Source organism: Phyllobates terribilis, unplaced genomic scaffold, assembly GCF_046119375.1.
Source record: "Phyllobates terribilis strain yellow unplaced genomic scaffold, ASM4611937v1 Scaffold_8__6_contigs__length_399053987, whole genome shotgun sequence".
Taxonomy (NCBI): Eukaryota; Metazoa; Chordata; class Amphibia; order Anura; family Dendrobatidae; genus Phyllobates; species Phyllobates terribilis.
The window spans coordinates 198,769,403-198,779,025 of NW_027362768.1; the positions used below are offsets into that span (position 1 = coordinate 198,769,403).

A 9,623-nucleotide genomic window follows, 5' to 3' on the forward strand; every position below is an offset into this window, starting at 1 on the left:
GGTCCTGCGAAACCCCAAACTGCCCTGGAGCCCAGGACACTGCAGACTCTGAACCTGCATCCAGCCTTTCTTCAGGGATCATTTAAATGTCATTTCACGGAGAAATAACTGAACCAAAAATAATACAAAATGATAAGATTCAACTTTATAATGGGAGCAATAACCAAATGTAAAAATGGGTCACAGCATAAATAAAAAAATATATATAAAAATACACACAATCAAATATACACACAAAATACACAAATATAGACACACAATTAAAAACAAACATAACATCAAAAATGCTTACATATATACACATACAAATACACACAGCACACAAACAGCTGCTACACACAGGTGTATTTTATATATGAAATTCTGATTCTAAATTCTAATTGTATTCGGATTCTAGGACGCTTCATTCTCCGTTCTTTTTATTTCTTCCGCTCTTTTGTGAAGTGATAAAGTGAATTATAAATTATCGGTGTAATTTGTGATGAGCAGATGATCCAGTAAATAAAGTTCTAGGGATCATGATCATCATCATCATCATCATCATCATCACAAGGACAAAGCTCCAGACATCTGCGGATTATTACAACTTGTGATCAGATGGAACTTCAGCCGGAAACATCACAAAGGATCCGAAGATGCTGAACTCTAGGTTGTAACAAAGGGGTGAGAGGCGATCACCCCAATCTCCAGCCGGGGAGCGGCTACCTGATGTGCCCCCCCCCCCGATCTCGGGACCCCCGTATTCACACTCATCAATCCCACCATATGTCAATCAGTGCAAAACATTAAATAACAACTTTCAGAACCTGTCCTGACTCAGCCCCGGGCCCGGCATCTGGGGGTCTCCCCTGCACTGTGGGGGTCTCCCCTGCACTGTGGGGGCGCAGGTCCGCACCGGCTTCCTGCTCCTCCTCACAAGGTGTAAGGAGCCTCACAGCTCGGGATCCGCTTCCCTCTTATTTTATTTACAAGACGTGACAACAATTGGCAGAAAAGCCCCCGCTGAGACCCCTTGTGTCCCCGGAGCTGCAGGAAGGAAGAGGCAACAAAGTGGCAACATTCTGCAAACCTGGACCGGCTCTATTAACCCCTGAGTGCGGGGCCCCAGCTGCGACGGGGAACCCGGAACCGACAGCAACGAAGTAGCAAAAGGGACTGAGATCTGCCGGAATGCGGAGCAGAAGCGGGGTCCGACACCCCGGGACCCCCGAGAGTGAGGAATAATGGCAAATAATCTCCCAAATCTGCCCCTGTGAGCGCACATAGAGTGCAAGCTCTGCAGCGCCTGGACCTAGAGTGCAAGCTCTGCAGCGCCTGGACCTAGAGTGCAAGCTCTGCAGCGCCTGGACATAAGAGTGCAAGCTCTGCAGCGCCTGGAAGTAGAGTGCAAGCTCCGCAGCGCCTGGCATGTATGCCCCCGGAAATAGAGTGCAAGCTCTGCAGCGCCTGGACCTAGAGTGCAAGCTCTGCAGCGCCTGGAAGTAGAGTGCAAGCTCCGCAGCGCCTGGCATGTATGCCCCCGGAAATAGAGTGCAAGCTCCGCAGCGCCTGGCATGTATGCCCCCGGAAATAGAGTGCAAGCTCTGCAGCGCCTGGCATGCATGTCCCTGGAGATAGAGTACAAGCTCTGCAGCGCCTGGCATGCATGCCCTGGATGGGGTGCCCTTGCAGGGTGAATGTCACAATTCTCAGCTGTAATTAACATAAAGTTGGCCCAGAAAAGTTCCACTTTGCGGCGCCCTCCTCGGGGCTCGGCGCCCACTGTGCCCCTGGAGCCCACTGTGTGGCTGTACTCACCGTGAGGAGCTGGAGCTTGGCTGGAGAGGTGGGCAGGAGGGCTCCTGGCGGCGGCTGGCTCCCGGGATGGTGGGCTTTGCATGTGATTGCAGAGCTGCCTGTGTCTGAGCTGATCCCAGTGACTGAGCAGAGCTCCCAGCAGCAGAGCACTCAGCTCCAACACTCTCTGCCTCTCACTGCTCTGCATACATTACAGGACAGAGGAGGATGGGATGAGAGTGCAGAGCACACGGGGCTGTCCTACAGCAGAGCTGCCCCTGCACCCTGCGCTGATGAGGGGCTCCCTGCTGCACCCTGCGCTGATGAGGGGCTCCCTGCTGCACCCTGCGCTGATGAGGGGCTCCCTGCTGCACCCTGCGCTGATGAGGGGCTCCCTGCTGCACCCTGCGCTGATGAGGGGCTCCCTGCTGCACCCTGCGCTGATGAGGGGCTCCCTGCAGCTCCCTGCTGCTCCCTGCTCTCAATCTACTGGATCATCTGCCTGCAATTATCAGGCGACCCCTGCACCTTGTATTGTTCTCTGCTCAGATGCCAGGACTCTGTGCACTGCCAGGTAGAATTCACAGCTACTGATACTGGGGGCAGGATACTGACACTGAGGGGTAAAACTCCAATTCTAATAGCTGACACTAGGGGTAATGCTCATCCAAAATGATCTTTTACTGATAATGGGGGATCAAAAGACACCAGGGAAATTATATCTAGCACTGACTCTACTAGGGATGGTACTGTGAGGGGGGGAAACTCCTTCAATAACACGGGAATAATATCAAATCTCTCCATCCTGGGGGATTACATCGAATCATTTTTTAAAAATAAATCAGTGAAGCTGTAAGAAAAATGTCTGAAACTGGGGGTGATGTCTGACTGGAGGCATGATATGTGATAATGGGAGGATACAGACAATGATACTAAGGCCACAGCCCCACTATCAGTATTTGATCAGTATCCGGTCAGTATTTGTTCTCAGGAGTGGGTGATAAATGCAGAATTGGTGACTTGTTTCTATTATACCTTTTCTCTGATTGTTCCTCACCTGGTTTTGGCTCCTGAGAAAAAATGCTGACCGAATACTGATCAAATACTGATCGTGGGGCCGTGGCCTAAGGGCTAAAATTCAGTCACTAAAATTGTTACCCCCAGTATCAGTGACTGTATCCTCCCATTATCACATATCATCACTCACTAACACAGGGATAATATCTGATACCGCACTGTATCTGATACTCGGCGGATAATATCTAATTCTGGGGAATAATCTTGACACCGGGAAATAATATCTGACACCGGGGAATAATATCTGACACCGGGGAATAATCACTGACACCGGGCAATAATATCTGACACCGGGGAATAATCACTGACACCGGGGAATAATCACTGACACTGGGGAATAATATCTGACACCGGGAAATAATATCTGACACCGGGGAATAATCACTGACACTGGGGAATAATATCTGACACCGGGGAATAATCACTGACACTGGGGAATAATATCTGACACCGGGGAATAATCACTGACACCGGGGAATAATCACTGACACCGGGGAATAATCACTGACACTGGGGAATAATATCTGACACCGGGAAATAATATCTGACACCGGGGAATAATCACTGACACCGGGGAATAATATCTGACACTGGGGAATAATCACTGACTCCGGAGAATAATATCTGACACCGGGAAATAATATCTGACACTGGAGAATAATCACTGACACTGGGGAATAATATCTGACACCAGGGAATAATCACTGACACTGGGGAATAATATCTGACACCGGGGAATAATATCTGACACCGGGAAATAATATCTGACACCGGGGAATAATCACTGACACTGTGGAATAATCTCTGACACTGGGGAATAATCACTGACACTGGGGAATAATATCTGACACCGGGAAATAATATCTGACACCGGGGAATAATCACTGACACTGGGGAATAATATCTGACACCAGGGAATAATCACTGACACTGGGGAATAATATCTGACACCGGGAAATAATATCTGACACCGGGGAATAATCACTGACACTGGGGAATAATCACTGACACTGGGGAATAATATCTGACACCGGGAAATAATATCTGACACCAGGGAATAATCACTGACACTGGGGAATAATATCTGACACCGGGGAATAATATCTGACACCGGGGAATAATCTCTGACACCGGGGAATAATCACTGACACTGGGGAATAATATCTGACACCAGGAAATAATATCTGACACCGGGGAATAATCACTGACACCGGGGAATAATCACTGACTCCGGAGAATAATATCTGACACCGGGGAATAATATCTGACACTGGAGAATAATCACTGACACTGGGGAATAATATGTGACACCGGGAAATAATATCTGACACCGGGAAATAATATCTGACACCGGGGAATAATCACTGACACTGTGGAATAATCTCTGACACCGGGGAATAATCACTGACACTGTGGAATAATCACTGACACTGTGGAATAATCTCTGACACTGGGGAATAATCTATGACACTAACAAACAATATTTGACAATGGGAAATAATAGATGACTCTGGGAAATAATATTTGACTCTGGGAATAATATCAGCTACTCGAGAATAATATCTGACACTGGGGAATAACCTGTGACACTGGGAATAAAATCTGACACTATGGAATAATATTTAACACTGGGGAATAATATCGGACACCAGGGAATAATATCTGAGATATATCTAATTGCTTTCGGTCAGCAGTTTCTGATCATTACTGAGGAGGATCAGTGCTCAATATGCTAGTGACAGTAGATAACATTACATGGGATATACCTTTAAAGGGCATCAAAAATTATCTGTTGTTCAAAATTGTTTAAATTAATCCATATTTGTATTTTTCCATATAATTATTTACAGTATATTAAAAAAAAGTTACCACATCTTGCAATGTTCACTCTAGCCTCAGCAAACTTACACTTCTTGTTCTGTAGTGACCACTTTTCAGCAATCATCATATTATCATTACAGATGGGATTACAATTACAGATCACGCACACACATATATACAGTGGGTACGGAAAGTATTCAGACCCCTTTAAATTTTTCACTCTTTGTTTCATTGCAGCCATTTGGTAAATTCTAAAAAGTTCATTTTTTTTCTCATTAAAGTACACTCCACACCCCATCTTGACTAAAAAAAACCCGAAATGTAGAAATTTTTGCAAATTTATTAAAAAAGAAAAACTGAAATATCACATGGTCATAAGTATTCAGCCCCTTTGCTCAGTATTGAGTAGAAGCCCCCTTTTGAGCTAGTACAGCCATGAGTCTTCTTGGGAATGATACAACAAGTTTTTCACCCCTGGATTTGGGGATTCTCGGCCATTCTTCCTTGTAGATCCTCTCCAGTTCCGTCAGGTTGGATGGTGAACGTTGGTGGACGGCCATTTTCAGGTCTCTTCAGAGATGCTCAATTGGGTTTAGGTCAGGGCTCTGGCTGGGCCAGTCAAGAATGGTCACAGAGTTGTTCTGAAGCCACTCCTTTGTTATTTTAAATGTGTGCTTAGGGTCATTGTCTTGTTGGAAGGTGAACCTTCGGCCAAGTCTGAGGTCCAGAGCACTCTGTAAGAGGTTTTCATCCAGGATATCTCTGTACTTGGCCGCATTCATGTTTCCTTCAATTGCAACCAGTTGTCCTGTCCCTGCAGCTGAAAAACACCCCCATAGCATGATGCTGCCACCACCATGTTTCACTGTTGGGATTGTATTGGGCAGGTGATGAGCAGTGCCTGGTTTTCTCCACACATACCGCTTAGAATTATCACCAAAATGTTCTACCTTTGTCTCATCAGACCAGAGAATCTTATTTCTCATAGTCTGGGGGTCCTTCATGTGGTTTTGAGCAAACTCTATGCGGCTTTCATATGTCTTGCACTGAAGAGAGGCTTCCTTCGGGCCACTTTGACATAAAGGCCCGACTGGTGGAGGGCTGCAGTGATAGTTGACTTTGTGGAACTTTCTCCCATCTCCCTACTGCATCTCTGGAGCTCAGCCGCAGTGATCTTGGGGTTCTTCTTTACCTCTCTCACCAAGGCTCTTCTCCCACGATTGCTCAGTTTGGCTGGACATCCAGGTCTAGGAAGTCTTCTGGTGGTCCCAAACTTCTTCCATTTAAGGATTATGGAGGCCACCTTTTGCTTTTGCAGTCATCAAAGCAAAAGGTGGCTACTTTGAAGAACCTAGAATATAAGACATATTTTCAGTTGTTTCACACTTTTTTGTTAAGTATATAATTCCACATGTGATAATTCATAGTTTTGATGCCTTCAGTGTGAATGTACAATTTTCTTAGTCATGAAAATACTGAAAAATCTTTAAATGAGAAGGTGTGTCCAAACTTTTGGTCTGTACTGTATATATATATATATATATATATATATATATATATATATGAACCCATGACCCACTATTAACAATAAGCTATACATAGCTCTTATTCTCTTCCCTGCACTATAACCTCTGCGCAGGTGACAGAACATGCCTAGAAAACTTTCCCATAGAAGACAATGAGTGATACCCAGTCCCCACCTTTCCCACCTGCACAATGACCTCAGAAAATGCCCACAACACTCTCTAGTGGAAGTCAATAAATCATCTCGAAATTATCCCTCTTAATGTCCAGAAAATAAAAACAGATTTGAAGAAATATAATGTATTTATATCTAGTTTTAATTATTATTAAGCAATAATACAGATGACACTTTGCCTTAAAGCAAACGCTGCTCCCTTCTTACTATCATCAAATATATTTGCAGCTTTTAAGCACCAATACATTTGAGCACTGTGGCGCCTGGACTGGGGCAGAGGAGCGCCAGGACTGGGGCAGAGGAGCGCCAGGACTGGGGCAGAGGAGCGCCAGGACTGGGGCAGAGGAGCGCCTGGACTGGGGCAGAGGAGCGCCAGGACTGGGGCAGAGGAGCGCCAGGACTGGGGCAGAGGAGCGCTTGGACTGGGGCAGAGGAGCGCCAGGACTGGGGCAGAGGAGCGCCTGGACTGGGGCAGAGGAGCGCCTGGACTGGGGCAGAGGAGCGCCAGGACTGGGGCAGAGGAGCGCCAGGACTGGGGCAGAGGAGCGCCTGGACTGGGGCAGAGGAGCGCCAGGACTGGGGCAGAGGAGCGCCAGGACTGGGGCAGAGGAGCGCCTGGACTGGGGCAGAGGAGCGCCAGGACTGGGGCAGAGGAGCGCCTGGACTGGGGCAGAGGAGCGCCTGGACTGGGGCAGAGGAGCGCCTGGACTGGGGCAGAGGAGCGCCAGGACTGGGGCAGAGGAGCGCCTGGACTGGGGCAGAGGAGCGCCAGGACTGGGGCAGAGGAGCGCCAGGACTGGGGCAGAGGAGCGCCTGGACTGGGGCAGAGGAGCGCCAGGACTGGGGCAGAGGAGCGCCAGGACTGGGGCAGAGGAGCGCCTGGACTGGGGCAGAGGAGCGCCTGGACTGGGGCAGAGGAGCGCCTGGACTGGGGCAGAGGAGCGCCAGGACTGGGGCAGAGGAGCGCCTGGACTGGGGCAGAGGAGCGCCTGGACTGGGGCAGAGGAGCGCCTGGACTGGGGCAGAGGAGCGCCAGGACTGGGGCAGAGGAGCGCCTGGACTGGGGCAGAGGAGCGCCAGGACTGGGGCAGAGGAGCGCCAGGACTGGGGCAGAGGAGCGCCTGGACTGGGGCAGAGGAGCGCCAGGACTGGGGCAGAGGAGCGCCTGGACTGGGGCAGAGGAGCGCCAGGACTGGGGCAGAGGAGCGCCAGGACTGGGGCAGAGGAGCGCCACGACTGGGGCAGAGGAGCGCCTGGACTGGGGCAGAGGAGCGCCTGGACTGGGGCAGAGGAGCGCCAGGACTGGGGCAGAGGAGCGCCAGGACTGGGGCAGAGGAGCGCCTGGACTGGGGCAGAGGAGCGCCAGGACTGGGGCAGAGGAGCGCCAGGACTGGGGCAGAGGAGCGCCTGGACTGGGGCAGAGGAGCGCCTGGACTGGGGCAGAGGAGCGCCAGGACTGGGGCAGAGGAGCGCCTGGACTGGGGCAGAGGAGCGCCAGGACTGGGGCAGAGGAGCGCCAGGACTGGGGCAGAGGAGCGCCTGGACTGGGGCAGAGGAGCGCCTGGACTGGGGCAGAGGAGCGCCAGGACTGGGGCAGAGGAGCGCCTGGACTGGGGCAGAGGAGCGCCAGGACTGGGGCAGAGGAGCGCCAGGACTGGGGCAGAGGAGCGCCTGGACTGGGGCAGAGGAGCGCCAGGACTGGGTCAGAGGAGCGCCTGGACTGGGGCAGAGGAGCGCCTGGACTGGGGCAGAGGAGCGCCAGGACTGGGGCAGAGGAGCGCCAGGACTGGGGCAGAGGAGCGCCTGGACTGGGGCAGAGGAGCGCCAGGACTGGGGCAGAGGAGCGCCTGGACTGGGGCAGAGGAGCGCCTGGACTGGGGCAGAGGAGCGCCAGAACTGGGGCAGAGGAGCGCCTGGACTGGGGCAGAGGAGCGCCAGGACTGGGGCAGAGGAGCGCCAGGACTGGGGCAGAGGAGCGCCTGGACTGGGGCAGAGGAGCGCCTGGACTGGGGCAGAGGAGCGCCAGGACTGGGGCAGAGGAGCGCCAGGACTGGGGCAGAGGAGCGCCAGGACTGGGGCAGAGGAGCGCCTGGACTGGGGCAGAGGAGCGCCTGGACTGGGGCAGAGGAGCGCCTGGACTGGGGCAGAGGAGCGCCAGGACTGGGGCAGAGGAGCGCCTGGACTGGGGCAGAGGAGCGCCTGGACTGGGGCAGAGGAGCGCCTGGACTGGGGCAGAGGAGCGCCAGGACTGGGGCAGAGGAGCGCCTGGACTGGGGCAGAGGAGCGCCAGGACTGGGGCAGAGGAGCGCCAGGACTGGGGCAGAGGAGCGCCTGGACTGGGGCAGAGGAGCGCCAGGACTGGGGCAGAGGAGCGCCTGGACTGGGGCAGAGGAGCGCCAGGACTGGGGCAGAGGAGCGCCAGGACTGGGGCAGAGGAGCGCCAGGACTGGGGCAGAGGAGCGCCTGGACTGGGGCAGAGGAGCGCCTGGACTGGGGCAGAGGAGCGCCAGGACTGGGGCAGAGGAGCGCCAGGACTGGGGCAGAGGAGCGCCTGGACTGGGGCAGAGGAGCGCCAGGACTGGGGCAGAGGAGCGCCAGGACTGGGGCAGAGGAGCGCCAGGACTGGGGCAGAGGAGCGCCTGGACTGGGGCAGAGGAGCGCCTGGACTGGGGCAGAGGAGCGCCAGGACTGGGGCAGAGGAGCGCCTGGACTGGGGCAGAGGAGCGCCAGGACTGGGGCAGAGGAGCGCCAGGACTGGGGCAGAGGAGCGCCTGGACTGGGGCAGAGGAGCGCCTGGACTGGGGCAGAGGAGCGCCAGGACTGGGGCAGAGGAGCGCCTGGACTGGGGCAGAGGAGCGCCAGGACTGGGGCAGAGGAGCGCCAGGACTGGGGCAGAGGAGCGCCTGGACTGGGGCAGAGGAGCGCCAGGACTGGGTCAGAGGAGCGCCTGGACTGGGGCAGAGGAGTGCCAGGACTGGGGCAGAGGAGCGCCAGGACTGGGGCAGAGGAGCGCCTGGACTGGGGCAGAGGAGCGCCAGGACTGGGGCAGAGGAGCGCCAGGACTGGGGCAGAGGAGCGCCTGGACTGGGGCAGAGGAGCGCCTGGACTGGGGCAGAGGAGCGCCAGAACTGGGGCAGAGGAGCGCCTGGACTGGGGCAGAGGAGCGCCAGGACTGGGGCAGAGGAGCGCCAGGACTGGGGCAGAGGAGCGCCTGGACTGGGGCAGAGGAGCGCCTGGACTGGGGCAGAGG

The 9,623-nt window shown here is 53.7% G+C and overlaps 1 protein-coding gene across 2 annotated transcripts in view; it reads right to left on the minus strand.

Annotated features, from left to right (window-relative positions):
* RNF220 (ring finger protein 220) overlaps positions 1 to 1,987 on the minus strand; it is a 365,618-nt gene extending 363,631 nt beyond the window's left edge. The window contains exon 1 of one of the 2 annotated variants that reach the window (XM_073644026.1): positions 1,798 to 1,987. The gene's annotated coding sequence lies outside the window, so the exon portion shown is untranslated. The remainder of the gene's footprint in view (positions 1 to 1,797) is intronic. The other variant, XM_073644025.1, reaches the window with a different exon arrangement.
* Between the last annotated feature and the right edge of the window lie 7,636 nt (positions 1,988 to 9,623).